This window comes from Rhineura floridana, chromosome 9 (genome assembly GCF_030035675.1).
Source record: "Rhineura floridana isolate rRhiFlo1 chromosome 9, rRhiFlo1.hap2, whole genome shotgun sequence".
NCBI classification, from domain to species: Eukaryota; Metazoa; Chordata; class Lepidosauria; order Squamata; family Rhineuridae; genus Rhineura; species Rhineura floridana.
This window is the reverse complement of record NC_084488.1, coordinates 118,336,197-118,357,823: the sequence shown is the minus strand read 5'-3', so window position 1 is coordinate 118,357,823 and position 21,627 is coordinate 118,336,197. Positions and strand designations below refer to the sequence as shown.

The 21,627-nt window shown below is 42.7% G+C and overlaps 1 protein-coding gene across 5 annotated transcripts in view; it reads left to right on the top strand.

Moving 5' to 3' along the window:
• Positions 1-8,086: 8,086 nt before the first annotated feature.
• CTNNA2 (catenin alpha 2) overlaps positions 8,087-21,627 on the top strand; it is an 810,025-nt gene continuing 796,484 nt past the window's right edge. Inside the window, exon 1 of one of the 5 annotated variants that reach the window (XM_061583441.1) lies at positions 8,087-8,191. The gene's annotated coding sequence lies outside the window, so the exon portion shown is untranslated. Of the gene's footprint in view, positions 8,192-8,237; positions 8,438-21,627 lie in introns of those variants that run through there. The other 4 variants (XM_061583440.1, XM_061583443.1, XM_061583447.1 and 1 more) reach the window with 4 other exon arrangements.

The window sequence follows — 21,627 nt, the reverse complement described above, 5'->3', positions numbered from 1 at the left end:
GTTCCCAAACATTTCCCCCCATGGATCACTTGAAAACTGCTGATTGGTTTGGTGGACCACTTAATGATTTTTCTGCCTGTTGTAGCAATTATAACGCACTGTGCTAGGCGCTGTGTGATGATTAATTGTATTTTTAGTGATTCTTTTATTTCTTATATTGTATTTTACTGAATTACAATTTGCATTCCATAGAATTAAGAAAAGAAAATGTAAGAAAGAAAAGGAGCAATAAAATACAATTAAAAATCAATATGAATATTTAAAACTTGTCAAGGATTATCAATACATTGGCACAGTCATTAACCAAAATGGAGACAATAGTCAAGAAATCAGAAGGAGTCTAGGACTGGGGAGAACAGCTGTGAGAGAACTAGAAAAGGTCCTCAAATGCAAAGATGCATCACTGAACACTAAAGTCAGGATCGTTCAGGTCATGGTATTCCCGATCTCTATGTATGGATGTGAAAGTTGGATCATGAAAAAGGAGAAGAGAAAAATCAACTCATTTCAAATGCGGTATTGGAGGAGACCTTTGCGCATACCATGAACTGCGAAAAAGACAAATAATTGGGTGTTAGAACAAATTAAACCAGAACTATCACTAGAAGCTAAAATGATGAAACTGAGGTTATCATACATTGGACACATAATGGTTCATGACAGATGCTCTTGGAGGTTGCTGATTCATAGGGTTGCCATAAGTCGTGGTCGACTTGGAGGCACATAACAACAAATGAATATTTAATATGGTCATGCAACGGACCACCTGAAGGAAGCTTGTGGACCAATGGGGGTCCATAGACCACAATTTGAGAACCTCTGGAATTGTCTATTCTGTTCTTATTTTGTATTTACTTGGATCTTTATAGCAATCTGTGCACACAAACAGGCTTAAGCCACAATAAATCTGTTAGTCTTTAAAGGTGGCAGCAGTCTAAAAATCCTAGGCTCTATGTGTAAGAAGACTACATTTCATAACAACACATAAAATAACCATGGCTGTATATATACTGGGCTTTTAAGACTGCATCATGTAAGCATTGCATTTGATATCAGATTCACAATTGAGCATACTTGGCACCTCAGCTTTCACAGACTTTTTTCTCAAAAAACCCACAAGTTTGCAGCCCATGTGACTGCAAAATTTGAAAGCATGTGGAACATTTTTTATTTATTGATTTATCTGTGACAGATACTGCTTAATGTTTGAAAATATCAGTTGTTGTTATGTGCCTTCAAGTCGATTATGACTTTTGGCTCTTGACCTCCAAGAGCATCTGTCATGAACCGCCCTGTTCAGATCTTATAAGTTCAGGTCTGTGGCTTCCTTTATGGAATCTATCCATCTCTTGTTTGGCCTTCCTCTTTTTCTATTCCCTTCTGTTTCCCCCAGCATTATTGTATTTTCTAGTGAATCATGTCTTCTCATGATGTGTCCAAAGTATGATAACCTCAGTTTCATCATTTTAGCTTCTAGTGACAGTTCTGGTTTAATTTGTTCTAACACCCAATTATTTGTCTTTTTTGCAGTCCAGAATGAGGTACAAAGGGTGAAATAATACAGAAAATAATAAACATAAATCAAGTTGAATTCTAATCAGTAAATCATGTGTGGGGAACTTCTAGCCCTTCAGGTGTTGCTGAACTACAACTCCCATCATCCCTGGCCACTGGCCATACTTACTGAGGCTGATGGGAGGTGTAGTTCAGCAGCATCTGGCAAGCCAAAGGTTCCCCATTCCTCCTCTAAAGCACTGATAAATGTATTATTTTTGGAAAGCAAGTGAAGCTTGCTTCTGAGTAAGCTTACTCAAGATTGTGCTGCAAGATGAATTTCTATTTGTCAGAGCATGTAAGTGCATTACTGGTCTGCAGAGAAACTCTTTTATCACTAGCAGAAGCAGAATTGTTTATGCAAATAAGCAAATATATACACACTCAATTTCTTTGCAAAATATTTTTTTGTCCTCTGACAACCCGTTAATAAATATATAAAAGAAATCTCTTTTGACTTTCATATGGAATAGAGACCAAGAGCAGCGTTGTCACCAAATGTTGGGCCCCACAATGGCTGTGGAAGTTAATTAAGGGTACACATCTAATCCATGTGTGATTGTGAAATTAAAGAGCTATTCCGAGATTTTCATTCTTTCTACTGCAATCCTTTTGTGGCTCTAGCTAAAATGGTCTTTTCTGGAATACCTTCCTGGTAGTTACAAAACTCTACTGCATCCCAAAGTCAACTTAGGGCAGTCACAAGCATGTATGTCCCCATCTACTATACCCAATCACTTCTCACCCATCTGGAGGTGCAACATATGTGCTGCAGCTTGCTTTTAGCTAAACAAAGACACAGTTGGCTGATTGTTTATTTTTTGCTGATTTGTGCTGTGAAAGCACTCCTGGCAACCTCCTGGAACCTTTGTGAAGCCCTGAGATAGCAATATTCTGCCTGTAGTCCCAGTTATTGATGACACAGGGCTGCAAAATCTAGAAAGATCCCCATTTTGAAGTTGCATGTTTTGTTTTGTTTTAACTATCAGGCAAAACTAACATTGGGGAGAGCATACTTTTAAAACAAATAACAATATAATTGCATCATCATGTTCTGTGGGAGTTGAAAAAGACTATTCTTTGGCTTCTCAAACCTGATAAATGTTGCTCTCTCAAGCTTAGAGGAGCAGCATTTTGCTTCAATTTCAGTGAGGCATTAACAGTAATCAAAGAGCATCAAGGCTTGTTTCTAACTAGCTGCTATCATAAACAAAGAGAAACACAATTCTGTACTGTTTGTTTTTTCTCTCTCCCAGTACTAACGGAAAAAAAATAATACACTTTTAAAACTGCTTATGGAATTCAGCTGTACAGATCATTAGACTGAGGTTCTTGAAATACTGACATCATGCCTTCAGAAAGGGGGAAAGCAATCTGCCATAAATAACTAAGGAGAATAACAGAAAGGGGGAAAAATAATCTGCCATAAATAACTGAGGAGAATGACACATTGTTTACAGTATATAAGCTTGTCCATAAAAGTCACCTGTGGCTGAAATTACAATAAATGTTTCCAGGAAAGAAAAATATCATAATCTTCCTCTTGACAACTTCATTTGCTGATCATGATTTTTTTATTTAGGTTGTAGCCCTTGACACATAAAAAAAAAATGAAATTCTTCATTATGGCTATTTCTGACAAAGTCCCTATTTTACAGTAACATGATGGATAGCATTCTTATTATTTTGATTTCTTACCAACCCTCACACATAAGGTCCCACAGCAGGTTACAGCAATTTAAAAATACAATATTAAAATCAGTTTAAAACAAATTTACAGTCAAGAAAAGAGGCTGGGTCCTATTCTGCATGTGGACCTCACCCCCATTTGCAGACACCTGTCAGTGATGAGCAGGTTAGATGTACCTCACAATTGCCTCTTACGTCACAATCCACCTACTCTACCAGAGCTTGGAAGTAACTAGTTACAAGTAACGAATTACTTGTAATTCATTACTTTTTTGAGTAACGAGTGGGTAATTCCTTTACATTTTGATTGTAACAGAACTAGGAGTAATTTTACTACTTTTGTGGAGTAATTGTAACATTTCCAGAATTACCTTTGGGCATTACTTGGGGGGGGGGAGCAGGGGAAGTCTTCTGCTCCTCTGATTTGTGGATGAAAATCATGTGTCTGAAACAGGGCTTCTGTACAGCGTCGCTCTTCCCTCGTGTTCTGTGGGTGGGTAGGAGGCGACGAGGGAGGAGGTGGAGAGTGAGATGGGGTGGAGTGGAGAAAACAATTATTTAAAAAAACGGATAGTGGTGGTGAAGAATGGAATGGAGGGGGAAAGGATCAGGAGGTCAAGAACATGGATGAAGGAGGAGAAGGAGGCAGCAGCAGAATGGAGATAAAGAATTGTGGAGGTGAAAGATGACATGTTTTGGCACACAAAGTGGCCTCCACCACCCTCTCTGGCTACTGTGCTGCATTTGCAGTATTTAAACTTTTTTGCATCTCAGGGGAAAATGTTTGCTTGAGTGAGTGTCCCTTAGTTGGTGGCAGGGCAGGGTCCGGGAGGTGGTTAAGTGAGAGAGATTATGCTGGCTGGGTGAGTGGGGGGAGGGGTTGCACTTGGTTTGACTTGCAAAGATCTGAGCAGTGGCCTCAGCCTCCCTCCCCACCACCCTTACCAGCAGAGAGACCACCATTGCTATCTTATGAATAAAAATAATTATTCTACTACCTCTGTGTTTGTTTATTTTTAATGTTGCTTTTGGCTACTTAGACGTGCAGCAGCCAAGGCCAGCACCTTGTAGGCGGTTTTTTTAAAGTAACTGAAATGTAATTGTAGTGATTACTTTGGAGGAAAAGTAAAGCAATCAGTTACTTCAAAACAATGTAATTGTAACGGTAATTACTACTTTTTTGGGCCATGTAACTGTAATTTATTATTTTTTAAAAGTAAACTTCCAAGCTCTGTACTCTACTCCCTTCCCTGCTTCACTAAATGACCCACATCCTTCCTGTGAATGTGACAGGAATATCTTTCATGGCACATCATCTTTTCTTGCTTTAGGGCTGAGGCTTCATTTTTATTTTATTATTTGGTCTCCAAGGACTTCAGGCTGTTATCCCATTTCTTTTTCCTCACAAGAACCCTGCGAGGTCAGTTAGACTGGGGAGAGGCTGGCAAGCCCCCAAGATCACCTCGCAATCTACATGGATGAGCGAGGATACCTTGGTCCTGTCCAAATCTAATACTTTAGCTACTACACCACCGGCTCTGTAACTATGAGGTAAGGAATAAAGATGGAGGTGCAGGCCCAAAGCTTGTAAACTCAGAACTTTTACCTGAATTGGAGGCAGGCATAGTGAAAATGGCTGTGAGGGAGAGGGAAACTGCTTTCCTTTGGTGGCAGGAAAGCACAAATTTGGGGGTAAATATCACTGGTATCCTTCCATGACTGATGGCTACAATGTTTTCCCAGAATGCCTGTGTGTGTGGCATCCCTCAGAGCAATCGTGTGTTCAAACAAATTTTAACACAAATGAGAATGTAAGTATCTTTTCACCCATCGTACTCAACCAGTTGAGTTGTTGAGCTGGAGGTCACACAGTGTCAGAAATTATCAGGTAAGAGATGGATGTGTTTGCTTTTGACCTCACAATAGCAGACAGAAGAATGACATCAAACCCTCCTATATCTTTCTATGGAAGGAGGAAAAGGCAAAGAATAGAAGGATGAAGAGGAAGAAAGGAGCTGTAAAAAATAAAATGACGGACAGAGCTGTGGAAAAGCATGGAAGGAATAAAAAAAGATCTATCTAGACAGAGGTGAGAGCTTACAAAAGAATTTAAATGATTTTCACATTTTTGTTAAAAGAATGGGATTTGTTCACAAGTTATTGGAAAATAAGGTTTTCCCCATGATGCAACTTGTGACCAGGTGTTGTCTTTGCTATTTATTTATATACTGCTTAATTAAAAAAACACCCTCCAAGTGGTTTATACATACAAATAATATGACAGTACCAATGAAAACAACAAACTTAAAAAAACACAAGTACACATAATTCAAATGATCAAAACAGAGATAAAAATCAGCAGTTTTAAAAAACAAATATACATAATAAAATTACATGCTGGGTAGGCTTATTATACATTTATTTCCTCTCTCTTGATGAATTAAGAAAACATTAACAGTTGGACTCTGAAGTTAGAAAGATAAAGGGAAATTCAGATACAATTCAATTTCAGATGTGCTACTTATGTGTTAATATGGCTAACTGTAAAATGTGGAGGCATTAGATAATTTTAAATCTTTATAGTAATGTAGTATGCATATTTAAAGCACAATCCTATTGGTATTTATTGTGGCCTGAGAGCAGCTACGATAAGGCGGATCTCAGAATGAGCCACCTGGGTCCTGGCTTATCCTGGCTATGTCAGTGTAAATCCCTCATCCTGGGTTAGCTATAGCTTAGCTGGCAAAACCCTGCCCCTTCTGCTCAGCCAGCTCAGCTAAAATGGGGGTAAATTAAGCTGGAATAACTCCCCCAAAGGGGTCATTCCAGGGGTGTAGCGGGGCAGGACTGTGGGGGAGGGGAACTTATGCTGTATCCTACATCTGTTCAGCTTGGTCATGTGACCTCCAGTCCTGGTGTTAAGCTGGGAAAAAGGGTCAACTTGGAGGCACATAACAACACCACAAAGAAAACACACACAATAGCTGTTTTCTTACTGCTTTTATTTTCTTTCCACTGGGCTCTGCCCGCTGATCTGGCAATCTCCCCTCTCTAGGGCTCCTGAATGGAGTTAGGATCTAGTGTATTTAAGCTGAAGTTAAGTTCAGCTGACTTCCTCGATGTACGATCACCCAGGCCATGATTGATAATTGATAGTACATTTTTGTAATGATGTATACACTTGTTGATTGATATTGATGTGTATTTATTGATGAACAGGGCATTGTGTCAAATATAGGCATATATTAATGACCCTTATTAAGCATTAGTAGGCATTTTACTCACTAGGTATGTTACTTTTTATGCATTGATGTAACTTTGAACATTTAATACACTGAAAACAATGGAGGGGAAGCCAGAGGGACTTACTCCCATATAAACTGGGGAAGGGCCACAGCCAATTGGAAAGGATCTTCTTTATGCTGAAGATCCCCAGTTCAATCCCTAGCATTCCCAGGTGGGACTGGGAGAGGCTTCTGCTTGAAACTCTGGAGAGCTGCTGCCAGTTAGTGTAAACAACACTGAGCTAGATGGATTGAAGGTCTGATTCAGTATAATGCAGCTTCCTATGTTCCTACTAAATAGGAGATTGTGGGCTGGAAGAGATGATGGATAGAAAGAAATGAGCTGAGGAAAGAGAGGTACAGAGAAAGGGTGAAACGAAGGAGAGAAGATATGAAAGGAAGCAGAGGAAGCAGGAAGGACGGATGAAAGGGAAGGCAGGACAGAAAAGAGGAATGCAGGGGGAGCGTTGCCTATGAGTAAAACTTGTGCTCCTGTCTTCCTTTTCCTCATCCTATCCTTTACAGTTCCTTATTATATCATTGTTAATGGGGGGGGAGCAGGATGGAAAGGGGCAGGATAAAGTTTAATATCCAAGGCATTTCAGACCTCTGTGGTCCTTCAGTAGGGAGTTACTGTACTGATGAAGGGCCTGAGAGGTCAGAAATGCATTGGATTATTTATTTATATACTAGCTTTTGGCCCAAAGGTCCCAAAAGTAGTGAACAGCATAGTAATGCAAGATACACCAGTACAATAAATATTATTGATTGATTGATTACAGTTGTATACCGCCCCATAGCTGAAGCTCTCTGGGCGGTTTCCAACAATTAAAACATAAAAACAAATATACAAATTTAAAAATACATATATAAAAGCCAATTAAAACACATGCTAATTGTGCGTATACGAGGGGCCCCTGTGTAGGATGGTCAGAAATTTGTATACATAGTGTGTGTATTGTCAGAAAGCATATAGATATTTGTTATATATTTACACACACACACACACACACAGCTTTTCTGCACAGGCTAAAGTTGTTGTTTTTTGCTTAGCCTACCCAGACCTGCAATTTTAACATGTTACACTTACTTTTTAATAACTGCCCATTTTTTTTCTATTTTGGTTTTGTTCTTGTTTTTAGCTGAACCTGCTTTTCGGGGCTGATATATATATATATTTTAAATGGGCCTCTTTATACTCTATGTAAGCCGCTTAGACTGGTTATGGATGATCCCGGCGGTATAGAAGTCCTGTTATAGAATCACAGAACTGTTAAACAGGTAGATAATAAATAAGGAGAAGGAAGCAAGAGTATGCGTGGACAGCTCCATAGGGACGGCTTCCCCAGCGGTCCACCTCACGCCCCTAACCCTCATTGAAGCCCCACGGCCGGCCCTGCCTAAGGCGCTTCTTCCCCGCCCCCAACCCAGGTCATCGGCTCTTTGTGACGACCGCCGCCGCCGCCGCTTAGCAACGCCGGTCCGCATCCCCACAGCCGGCGGTACCCGCGCCTGCGCACTGGCCGCGTCCTCTTTATCTCAGGTAAGCCCCCCGCGAGGCAGGCCCCGATTGAGTCGGCGTGCCCTCGGCGGGCACCTGCGTCGCCAGCTGCCATCACCGGCGCAGGCGCGCTCCCTCTTCGGCTGTGGCGTTCGTGGCGGCGGTGGGTCCTTCCCTCACAGTGCCAGGAGGCGGGGCCGAGCCGGAGAGAAAGGGGTTGGGGCGGGGGAGGTAGGCGGGGACCGCCGTGGCTGCTGCTAGGCGCGCTCGCTGGCTCTGCGAGTGTGTGTATGAGAGACAGAGGGGAGCCCGTGTGAGGCAGCCCAGCCCGTTTGGTCCTTCGGTGCCAGCTGTGCCGCCACAGCCGGGCGTGAGGAGGAGGAGGAGGCTGCTCACCCACCGAGCTGAGGTGAGGCCAGGGCACAGCATCCTTCCCCTGCATCCCTCCCCTCCTTCCTTTCATCCCTCCGTCCGTCCATCTGGTTGCCTCCTCTCTTTTCTTCTCTTCCTTCTTCCCTCAGCTCTATTCTTTCCTTCCTTCCTTTCACCTTCTTTGCCCCATTCCCACCGCCCTCCCCTCCGTCCCATCCCTCCTTTTTATGCCTCCCCCTCTTCACGCAAACGCGCTCCTTTTTTCTTCCTCTCCATCCTTCGCTTTCCTGGCTGTCTTCTCCCTTCAGTCACCAACCCCCATCCTCTTCTTGCCATCCTTACCTTGCCATCCCTTCCTCCACCATCCCTCCATCCGTCCTCCCTGCTTTCTCCTTTGTGTTCACGCTCTTCCTCGCCTCCCCCAACCAGCTAGACTATAATAGTGCTTGCTGTCTCTCTCCTCCCCATCCCAATTATGCATGTCTGTTTGCAGGATTCTAAATTTCTGCCTCAAAGGGAGAGACCCACATGCCTACACGGTGTGTGTGTGTATAGTGTGCATGGGTGTATGTATATCGTTTCTCTCTTTTATGTCTTTCTGCTCTTTCACACACATGCCTGCTTATAAGCACAGGGAGAGAATCAGACAGATAATCTCCCCCGCCCCGTTTTGAATAAGTGGTCATTTTTCTGCAGTGTGTGTGTATGTGTTGTGCAACTAGGAGAGGGTTAAAGATCAGAGGAGTTTTTTGGGGTGAAATCTGTTTCCAGCTATTTATAAGAAAAGGATGCTTGCTTGCTCCCCTTTCATGTTAGCAGCGGGTCCTTTATTCAATAAGAGATTGTGTTTTCTTCAAGCATCAGTTTTATGTTTGAGTGTGCATGTTTCAACTCATCCTTTGGCAGTCTCAGTAAGGAAAAGGGAATGGAGAGAGAGTGTAGTTGAAGAGAAGCCTGGCAAAACCAGCTTTTTACTGGTTTACTCTTTAGGCCTCTTCCAGTTTTTGAGCAACTTCAAATCACCTGCTTAATATTTGATTTGGGATCCAGCCTGGCAGGTCTCTAGTGCTGTCAAGACATTTGTTTGAAGGAGAAAATGACTTGTGTTTGTAATTTAATACAGTTAATATGGTATAGCCTTCTTTATGTCCAGATAGTTTGGGTACCCTACCCCACCCCCTTCTAAACAATCTAATAAATGGAGAAAAGTTACGGAGGTTATAGGATGGGAAGTAATTGACTGTGTTTATGTAGGAGCAAAGATGAAATCTGGTAAAGTATTATCTGAAGAGTTAGGCTTTGCATATTGAGTTTGTTTTGACTTCTGTGCACAGTGACAGCGCTGAGAAGTGTGCAGAAAAGAGGTGCTTACCTTGGTTTTAAAACTTCTACGATTAGTATGCAGCTGTTTCTCTGATGTTCAGTGCACTGTTGACTTCTCACAGCTGGAAAAGGGTATTGACAGGATGTCACATTTGCAGTTCACATTTTAGCTGCTGGGTTATGTATCTTCTAATATATTGTTGCCATGGGATTGTTGCCATGTCCCCCTTCCTATATTGAATATATTGTCAGGAGTATTGTGACATTTACAGTTGTGTTGATAGATAATATATTACAAGTAATTTTCATTTTTGAGCATTTGCCTGTTGAACTAAGAAGTTTATTTTGTACTTTGTCAACCTAAGCTTGTGCTCTAGGCTTTTGACATTTCCAAAATAATATAATCAACTGTGCAAAGGTGTGTATGTTGTCGCTGGCACATATTTCCTTAGAGATGTTATACTCTGTTAACATGTCAAAATTATTGGCAGTGTTCTTCGTTACGTATTCTGAAGAGGTTTATATATATATATAGTGTGTGTATGTTTTGTCTTTGTGAAGCATGGTTAGGAATTGTTAGTAAAGGTGTCTCAATCTGTACAAATTAAAACCCTAAATGAAACCTTAACTGACATGTTCACTTCAGTAAGAACTTCTAAGCATGAAAGCTGTTTAGTCTTATCTGCTATAATGGGGTCTGTTGTTGCCCATGTGAATGAAATTTAAATGATTTTTCATGGTCAGAACTCTAAGGCAGAGAGTTATGATTCTTATTTTGAGTGTCCTTGCCAAGAAGGAATACTGTTAAATGTGAAATATAACATCAGGAGTGTGTCATAGGGCTGCAGAGTGGTTGATAAGGATATGCGAGTTTGGGAAACGTCTGAGTGTCAGATTAACCTCTCAATCCATTCTATTTGTATGGCAAAGTAGATTTTTACCACATATGCTTCCCCCCCCCAATCCTGGCATGTCCTTATACTAGTATAGAAGTATTACTTGGAAAATGTGTGTTTAGACATAATCTGAAACTCATAATGTGAGATTCATAGGGGCAATGTAGAACCGATACCCTGGTTTTCAGTGCATTTACTGAAAAGCAATGCCCATATGACTCTTCATTAGTGCTCATTCTCTAAAATACTAGGTACAACATTGCTGTGCTGTAGGTCAGTTTAGAAATTGCCATGCTGTAGATCGATTATTATTAATGGGGTAGAATATGTTGTGTAGCCATCTGTGGTGGGTCTAGGGCCAGATTTGGTGTGATCCTTGGGGTGGTCTCTCCCTCCCATTAACTTGGTGGTGTCAGGTGGGCACAACAGCATTTTTTTTAAAAGAAAGTATCTAGCTGGCAACTGTTCCTGCCATTATAATTCCCCCTCAAGGTCTCTGGGCACCTGACATAGCATTGCTCCATTGCTGTCAGGGACCCAGTAGCATTGTGGGGGAATTAAAGGTGACACCCACAGAGGAGTGCTGAGCCTGGATTGTGGTAGCTAGCCTTATGGGTGCTGACAGTATAGGTGGCTGGCCTTCTTGAGTATTTGGGCTGTCAACAGCTGCCCAGTAGTGTTGAATTGACACCAGGCCTGATCTGTAGCGTCAGCCTGATCCTGATAACATCTAAAATTCCAGGAAGTCTGCTGTTTTGGTTAGAGTGGCTAAATTAGTAGTGTAACTGTATGCATTTTTACTCACAAGTTCATCCCATTAAAGTATGTTCAGGACTGTAGGATTTGATTTTTTTCAATTTGATGGGTCTTGATCTAGTGCCTTGATAATCACATTAAATGTACATTTCAGACACTTAGAATTCTGTTGGAGTTGATTAGCCGGCATCATAAGCACAGGCTCTTTCAGAGCATCCTTTGTGCCCAAACAAGCTGGGAATGAATGTTGTCCTGTTTTGTTGTTTGCCTTGTAGAAGAATTTATGTGCCATATTCCACGGCAAACAAGCTGTTATTTTCTGCAGTAATTCAGAGGAGTTCATTGGCTGGTTGTGCATAGCCTATTTGAACTTGCTGTCTACTACTATCAACGTGCTTTTTCAACTGTCTTCACAGTTTCAGATAGAAATATTTGGGTCTTAAAGTTAGCCGTGGACTTATCCCTACAAAAGTGTCTTGTATATAATGTGAATATGGAATAAGGTTGTAAGATACTGTACATAGGCACTTTCTAGACTAGGGAAACTTCCAGATGTTGTTGGAGTTCAGCTCCCATCACCCCAGACAGTATGGACAATGGTCAGGGATGATGGGAGCTGTCGGCAAACAACTGGAGGGCCACAGGTTCCCTAGCCCTGTTGTACAACTTAATGAAGGGTGAAAAATGGGTTCTAAATTCAGTCTACATTAATTCAGTCCAATGAGCATACGGATAGTAATCAAAATACCAGAATTTAAAATTTGTTTAAAACAATGGACAAATGGTGAAAAATGATAAATATTTATTTCAAACAAAGCATGATCCAAAATAAACAATAAATTCTATTAAAATAATTACAGTATATTATTATTATTATTATTTTATTTATACCCCGCCTTTCGGCCAAAGGCCCTCAAGGTGGATTACAAAGAAAAATAAACACAGGTATAAAATACAATAAAAATACAATAAAAACAATATAATTTACAAAAAGTAAATTAAATAACAAATAACATTATCATAATATTGTTAATTAAAAGCAGGGAGAGCCCAGGGTTCCAATCTGAAGAGGTTATTAGTTAAATTGAAAGTACTGGGGAGCCCCAGGTTCAAGTCCCCTCTCAGCTCCCTAGATGACCTTGGGACCATCATCTTCCCTCCAGCTAACTGACACTGCAGGGCTGCTTTCTTGTGGGGAGCTTTGTGCTGCGGAGGCTGGAGGCTTGAACTCTTGCAGGGGCGCCTTCCGCTGCAGCTGGGCCTTACCGGGCCCGTTGCCCTTGGCCAAGTACTGCTGGTGGTGTTGGAGGTGGTTGTAATAGTAGCGGTGGTGGTGGTGGCGTGGCGGCGGCGGTGACGGCGAGTGCTGCTGCTGCTGCAGGCCGGGCTGCTCCTCCATTGAAAAGCTACGGGGCCTCTGGATGGCGGCAGCGATGATGGTGGCGGTGGCCCACAGTCCTCTTGCCTCCCCCTCAGAGTCGCCCTGTTGCTGGCTCGCTGCATTCTGGCATGGTGATGAGGAAATGATGACCTTCCTGTAGCTTCTTGTACGTGGAATGTCTCAGCTCCAGGATGAGCCTGCTTTTGATTCTTAAAATGCCTGCTGGAACAGGAAGGTCTTAGTCCTGTGCCTGGCGTTCAGCAAGGAGCAATATAAGAGATGAAATATTTACAGTGGAGGCTATTATAAGCACTAAACAAAAATGCAGTTTGCATTAGCTGCCTAAGGTAAAACAAGAAATTATGGATGAAAAATTAAATATAACAGATCAGTTATTTTCCAGCACCAGTCCAGCTGACTTAAAAGCAAAAACAGTGAGAAATTTCACTATATTATAAAGGCATGCTAAAACAATATTAGAAAAATTAAATGAGATGTCTGAGATATATATATTTACACTCTCATATTGGGATAGACTTAGGGCACAAACCTATAGGTATTCACACCGGACTGAGGGGAGTTAGGAGACAGCGGATCTCTGGTAGACTCAGCTGGGTCCTAGCTTCTGGCTTTGCTGGCTCAGCTGAGACTGGCATAATTTAACTTGCCATATGTCCCAAAAAGGGGCATTCTGGAGGTGTGGCAGGGGTGGGACTGAGGGGAGGGGGACTTATGCCATATCCTTCATCCATTCAGTTTGATCATGTGACCTCCAGTCCCAGCATAAATTAAGTTTGGAAAAAATGTAACTCCCTTCAGCCCAGTGTAAATACCTATAGGGTTGTGCCCTTACTCTATCTCCCCAAAACACCAAGGCAGCATGGGATATTAATTGTATAAAACTAATGCTACAATCTTATACCTCTTTACTGAGGAGTAAGCATCACTGACATCAACTGGACTTACTTCTGAGTAAGGCCCTTCCTATGTAAGAGAGGCAGACCAAAGTAAGGAAAATCACTGTCCTTTGCTGAACAATAAAAGGTTAGATTATGATCCTTAATGGTGTATCTTTTTGACTAATTATATATAAATATATATTTACTGCATGAACTGCTAAATAATCTAGTAGGTCTGAAAACTTAATGTATTGCATTTATATGCAGAATGCTATGAAGATACATGAGGCCACCACCTTGCTGAACCTGAGCAAGTCATGGTCTGGTCAGTGCCTGGGTGAATGACTGTCTGGGAACCAAATGAGTGCTGCCTTGGGTTCCACAACGAAAGAAAGGCAGGACATAGATGTAATAGGAAAAATATATTAATTTTTTCCCACATGGAGCTCAAGATAGCAAAGTTTCAGACAAAAGGTCAAAGTAGTTTTATTTCAGGAGACCTTTGCACGATTAATGCAATCTCATCTCGCTCATCAAGCACCCTGTCCAGGTGACGGCTGGCTTGGAGTGCCTCCACCTTGTGCTGGGTCAAGGAGACAGACTGGGAATTTTGTTGGTGTACCGCCCACCCTGCTGCCCAACAGCTTCCCTAACTGAGCTGACAGAGGTAGTCTCAGAGGTATTGCTGAAGTCCCCCAGACTATTGGTACTGGGAGACTTCAACATCCATGCCGAGGCTGCTCTATCTGGGGCGGCTCAGGACTTCATGGCCTCCATGGCAACCATGGGGCTGTCTCAATTTGCTACTGGCCCAATGCATGTGTCGGGGCATACTCTTGATTTGATCTTTGCCACTGGACATGGAGATGGTGATCTGGAGGTGGGGAGTTTTTCATCGACTCCATTGTCATGGACAGATCACCGCTTGCTGAAGTTTAGGCTTACAGCGACCCTCTCCCTCTGCAAGGGTGGGGGACCTATTAAGTTGGTCCGACCTTGGAGACTAATGGATCCTCAAGGTTTTCAAAGGGCTCTGGGGGATTTTCCGGCTGATAAGACTGGCGCTCCTGTCAAAGCCCTGGTCGAACTGTGGAACACAGAAATGACCCGGGCCGTGGACACGATCGCTCCTGCGCGCCCTATCCCATGCAGAGCTCATGCAGCTCCGTGGTATACCCCGGAGCTGAGAGCGATGAAACAAGAGAGGAGGAGGCTTGAGTGCAGATGGAGGCGTACTCCTGACGGATGTAATTATGCCTTGGTAAGTGCCTCTACGAAATTGTATACAGAAGCGGTGAGGGCAGCGAAAAAGCGATATTTCCCTGCCACCATTAAATCATCTCTCAACCGTCCAGCGAAGCTTTTTAGAATTGTCCGAGGGCTTCTACATTCCAGCCCTCAGGATATCAGAGAACCATTAGTAACCCGCTGTAATGAGTTCGCTGGGCACTTCCAAGATAAAATCTCATACATCCGCTGGGACTCAGACTCCAATATTATGGCAGTTGAACCTAATGAGGTATCCGGAGCACGGTCTTGTCCTCATTTATTGGATGAGTTTCAGTTGGTACAGCTTGAGGAAGTTGACAAGGTACTTGGACTGGTGCGTGCAACCACTTCTGTACTTGATCCTTGCCCCTCTTGGCTAGTGAAAGCTGCCAGGGTTGAAACAGCCGGCTGGGCCAGGGAAGTGATAAATGCCTCCTTGAGAGAGGGAGTGGTCCCTAGTTGTTGGAAAGAGGCGGTAGTGAGACCACTCCTGAAGAAACCTTCCTTGGACCCAGATAATTTGAACAACTATAGACCGGTAGCGAATGTTCCCTTCTTGGGCAAGGTCTTGGAACGGGTGGTTGCCAGCCAGCTCCAGGTGCTCTTGGATGAAACCAATTATCTTGATCCATTTCAATCCGGTTTTAGGCTCGGTTTCGGCACTGAAATGGCCTTGGTCGCCCTGTATGATGACCTATGTTGGGAGAGAGACAGGGGGAGTGTAACTCTGTTGATTCTCCTTGATCTCTCAGCGGCTTTTGATACCATCGACCATGGTATCCTTCTGGGGAGACTCACGGAGTTGGGAGTTGGAGGTACTGCTTGGCAGTGGCTCCGCTTCTACTTGGTGGACCGTCTCCAGAAGGTAGGGCTTGGGGAGCACTGCTCGATACCCTGGACTCTCCATTGTAGAGTCCTGCAGGGATCGGTTCTGGCCCCCATGCTTTTTAACATCTATATGAATCCGCTGGGCGCGGTCATCAGGAGTTTTGGAGTGCGTTGTCACCAGTATGCTGATGACACGCAACTCTATTTCTCCTTTTCATCCTCCTCAGGTGAGGCTGTTAATGTGCTGAACCGTTGCCTGGCCGCGATAATGGACTGGATGAGAGCTAATAAACTGAGGCTCAATCCTGACAAGACTGAGATGCTGTTGGTGGGTGCCTTCTCGGCCCAGATGGTGGATGTTCAACCTGTTCTGGATGGGGTTACACTCCCCTTGAAGGAACAGGTTCGTAGCTTGGGGGTTCTTTTTGATCCATTCCTGTCTCTTGAGGCTCAGGTAGCCTCGGTGGCACGGAATGCGTTCTACCACCTTCAGTTGGTAGCCCAGCTACGTCCCTATCTGGACAGCGACGACCTCGCCTCAGTTGTGCATGCTCTGGTAACCTCAAGATTGGATTACTGCAATGCGCTCTACGTGGGGCTGCCTTTGAAAACAGTTCGGAAACTACAGCTAGTGCAAAACGCAGCAGCCAGACTGCTGACGAGGACCAGATGGTCTGCACATATAACACCTGTTCTGGCGCGTTTACACTGGCTACCTATCTGTTTCCGGGCCAAATTCAAAGTGCTAGTTTTGACTTATAAAGCCTTACATGGTGCGGGACCACAATACCTGGCGGAACGCCTCTCCCGATATGAACCTACCCGTTCACTACGTTCAACATCAAAGGCCCTCCTCCGAGTCCTGAACTCACAGAGAAGCTCGGAGGGTTGTAACGAGATCTAGGGCCTTTTCAGTGTTGGCCCCCAAACTATGGAATAGTCTGTCCAACGAGGTGCACCTGGCGCCTACACTTTTATCTTTTCGGCGCCAGGTTAAAACCTTTTTATTTTCCCAGGCATTTTAACATATTTTATTGTTAATATATACCAGGCTGTTAAATATTTAATATGTATGCTTTTAGTATTTCTATTGTTATTTTATTATATTTTATTGTATTGTATTTACTTTATGCTGTGCACTGCCCAGAGAACCTTTGGCTTTGGGCGGTATAAAAATTGAATAAAATAAATAAATAAATAAATAATGCTGCTCTAATGATTTTTATGATATTTTTATGGTAATGATATGATTTTTTTAATCTGTGTTTTAAATTTTGTACATAGTATGTTTTATTTTTTCTGTGTAAGCCTCTTTGAGACACATGTGAAAGGTGGGGTATCATATTTAATAAATCAATAGGGCCACAATTTACATACCAGCTGAAGTTGGTGGAACGCACTTCTGGCTACTGGCACCACCTGAACTTAGCTAGTTAGCACAAAGTCCAGAGGAATGGCCAAATTACCAGCTTGGTCTTTCAGGGGGAGTGCAACCCCATCTAGAACCAGGTGTAAACCATGCTCTGGAGTTGTAGTCCCCAAAATCTGAAGCTGGTTATCTCTGATCTATAACATATTGGCAACCCTTGATCTATAGCATATATTTAAAAATATTAAAAAAAATTATTAATTTTTTTATTTATTACATTTACACCCCTCCTTTCTTTTCATGAAACCCAAGGCAGCTTACATATGGTTCTCAGGCGGTCTCCCATCCAGGCACTGACCAGACCTGACCTGACCCTGCTTAGCTTCAGCAGGGTGCTGACCTTATGTACCTTTAAACCACCTGTTCTGTCTGTTTTTTTAAGATGAAAGCATTTAGATGATTTGTACTGTGCCAAATTAGTGTAGTACTATGTTTAGAATATTGAACAGGAGACTGCAGCTTATTAAGCACCTAATTATTTTTAGGCTGCAATCCTATATACACTTACCTGAGGGTGTAAGTTCCATTGAACTAAGTGAGGCTTACTTTTGATTAGACATGGATAGGATTGCGCTTATTAAGGACACCCTGAAGAGGGAAGGAGGGTTTGCTGATTGAGAGCACCACCTTGCTACCTGAAGTTTTCTGAACAAGCTTTTTCTTCTGACCTTATCTGTCCCTAAGGTGTTCTCAATTTGTAAAAAACTATTGATCTTGGATATAAATAGTTACTGCTTGTAGCTGGAGGGGATCATTTAACCCAGTGATGTCTACTCTAAGGTACTGCAAGTCTTGGAATGGGTGTAGTTAGATTTATTAATTGGAAGAAAGGTTCTCTGATGTTAACTAAAGTACATTTATGCTTTGTTATCCCTGTGAGTTTCCCTCATTTTTGTGGATTTAATAGTTTAGGTGTCATGGTGGTTGTGTTCCCATGTTTTGGGGCTCTAGAAACAATCTGGGCTCATGTTCATTGCTTCAAGAACAGGCTAATTCTATTATGATTTTTTCCAGACCCCAAGTATTCAGGCATGGGTACAGCCTAACTTTAACCTAATTATTCTTCTGAGTCCACCAAATCATGAAATGACATTGAAATGTAATGACAGTGGAAGCGTGCCGGTGTATTCTCCTTACAGCTTAAATGTACAAAGCTTATTCTTTGGTTGGCTGACAGTAAGCTAGGCAAGACATCGTTAAAGGATTACATATCCCAAAGACATTTTTCTCTCTGAGATCTTCTAAGTACTTAATCTGCCCGAGGAGGTGGTAGAAATCAACTTGGGCGGGGGGGGGGTTGTTCAGGTTTTCTAACCGTAAACCGTGAGTAATTAAGAATAGTGTTTGCAGGGTTTTTTAAAATAAGCTTTAATGTTACTAAAGCAACATAGGAGGAGAGTAGGGTTTTGAGTTCTGTGTGGGCCAGAAAGACACAATGATGACATAACTTTTTTTCTAAACTTGAAAGGGCCTTGCCCCATAACATATTAAGTCTGTCAATTCTAGAAGAGGCTTGGGGCACAATATTTAGGTTGCAAAATTTCCTTAGATTTTGATGGATCTGCATTGCACCATTTGTATGTTTTGCCTTTCCTTAGGAAGGGATTAAATTTTTTGAGAGTCAGAGCCAGTAGTGGACAAGGTGAAGGCCATTGCCCCCACCTCTCTCTTAACATCATTGTCACCCTACTACTTTCTTATTTATTTATTTATTTATTTATTAAATTTATATCCTGCCCTTCCTCCTAGAAGGAGCCTAGGGTGGAAAACAAAAACAACTAAAAACACTCTAAAAAATCTCAAAAACAAAATACTTTAAAACATATTAAAACAAAGCATCACGAAAAACTTATTAAAACAAAACGTCTTCAAAAACATATTTTTAAAAAGCTTAAAAAAATCTAAAAAAGTAATTCCAACATTCTTGAGAAAGATGTCTGCATGTGTGTATGTATGCAGGGCTGGCACCAGAAGGTGGTCAGGGTGGGCCCTGGCTAAGGGCCTCACTGGCCCAGAGGGGCCCCTGAATGGACCCTTCTTAGGGTGGGATAGTTGCGCTCCCATTCCACTATCCATGGCAGCATTGACTCCTGACCCTGCTGCAGATTGCAGAGAGGGAACTCCCAGGCACACCCCCATACAGACCATGCGGGCTTCAATATTACACATGCCCCACGTACCTCTCCTGTTGCTGTGAATGCTGCACACGCTGCATGCGCATACCTGCCATCAACCAAGATGATGGCGGAGGATTCCCTAAGGGGCTAATGCCCCTGCCGCTATCTTAGTTGATGGCAGGCATGTATGCATGTAGTGAAGTGCGCATGCGTGCCATCAACCAAGATGGTGGTGGGGCATCACCCCCTGAGGGAAGCCACCGCCCCCATCTTGGTTGATGGCATGCATGCATGCACGCACAGTCCACATGGCATTCATGTGAACCGACAGGAGAAGTGTGATGATCTGGAGAAGAGATGATGTTTAAGACCATTATGCGCTTTCTCTCATATGCTATTACCCCATTATCCTAGACTTTGTCTCCGTCACCCTGTTCTCTGTCACCTATATCTCCATTTTTCCTTTCTATCTTTCTCTGTCTCAACCTTTTTGCAGCTTTTGGCTTTCCCCCAGTTTCTACCCCTCCACCATTCACCTACTTCCCTGCCACCTCTCTTTTCTGACACAGCAGGGGGGCAGAGAAGCTTTAGGAGCTGTTGGTTTAAGGTATATGAAGTGATTTGAGGAAGCGGCTCCTGACAAAACAAACTTTCCCAACCCCTGTCTTTCCTAATGGAATGGCAAAGGATGAAGAAGCCGTGGCTCTTGAAAATGTGACACTCCCAAGGAGAGACTGTGGACTGCAAGGGGTATGCAGCAGACTGTATTGGTTTATGGGTGAGCATTTTCCCCTTTCTGCTTTAGGTCTTAGTTTAGTTTTTCAGAACCAACCAAATTTGTACGAGCCATCATTGGAGGCACAGAATTGTTGGGAATTGCAAGTGAGAAGAGTGCTTTTGCGCTTATGTCCTGCTTGTGTTGCTTTCCATAGTTGTCTGGTTGGCCACTGTGAGAACAGGATGCTGGACTAGATGGGCCTTTGGCTTAATCCAGCAAGCCTTTTCTCATGTTCAGGTTCACATTTAGTTTGTCTCTATTCTTCTTAAATTGCAGTGTCCAGAACTAGATGCAGTATTCAAGATGAGGCCTCACCAGTGCTGAATAGAGAGGAACTAGTAGTACACATGCTTCTAAAGGCACAATTGCAAACAATTCCAACAAGAAAAAAAGGTGGAAGACAGCAGAAGAAGCCAATGTGGCTTCACAAAAAGCTTAGAGATTACCTGAAAACAAAAAAGGACACAAAAAAGTGGAAGGAAGGCCAGGCCACAAAGGAAGAATACAGACAGGTAGCATGGAATTGCAGGGATGGTGTGAGGAAGGCTAAAGCTGAGAATGAGCCGAGGTTAGTGAGGGATGCCAAAAGCAACAAAAAGGCTTTCTTCAGGTAAGTTCATAGTAAAAGACAGAGAAAAGAAATGGTGGTACAGCTACTCAATGAGGATGGCAAAATACTAACAGATGACAAAGAAAAGGCAGAAGTGTTCAATTCCTACTTTGGCTCAGTCTTCTCCCCAAAGACCCTTCTGGGAAATGTGAAATCCAAGTTGAAGGGGCAGGATTGCAGCTTGAAATTGATAGACAAATGGTCAAGGAATACCTAATCACTTTGAATGAGTTCAAATATCCAGGGCCTGATGCTGCATCCTAGAGTATTGAAGGAATTGCTGAAAAACTCTTTGAACTGTCTATTATCTTTGCAAAATGACTGGAGGAGGGCTAATGCTGTCCCTATCTGCAAAAAGGAGGAACCTGGGAACTACAGACCAGTCAGTGTGACATCAATCCCTAGGAAAATTCTGGAGCAGATTATAAAGCAGCCAGTCTGTAAGCACCTTGAAAGCAATGCAGTGATTACTAGAAGCCAACATGGATTTATCAAGAACAAATCCTGCCAGACTAATCTTACCTCATTTTTTGATTGGGTCACCTCCCTGGTAGAGTGTGGGAATGCTGTGCACATAATGTATCTCAACTTCAGTGCCTCATGATATTCTGATTAGCAAGCTAGCTAAATGTGGGCTGGATGGAGCAACTATCGGGTGGATCCACAGTTGGCTACAGAATTGTACTCAAAGAGTACTTATCATTGGTTCTGTATCAAATTGGGGGGAGGTAATCAGTGGGGTACCGCAGGGCTTGGTCCTGGGCCCAGTGCTCTTCAACATTTTTGTTAATGCCTTGGATGAGAAGATGCTGGGAATGCTTATCAGATTTGCAGATGATACAATATTGGGAGGGGAAGCTAATACCCTGGAGGACAGAAACAAAATTCAAAGGGATCTTGATAGGCTGGAGCATTGGGCTGAAAACAACTTAATGAAATTT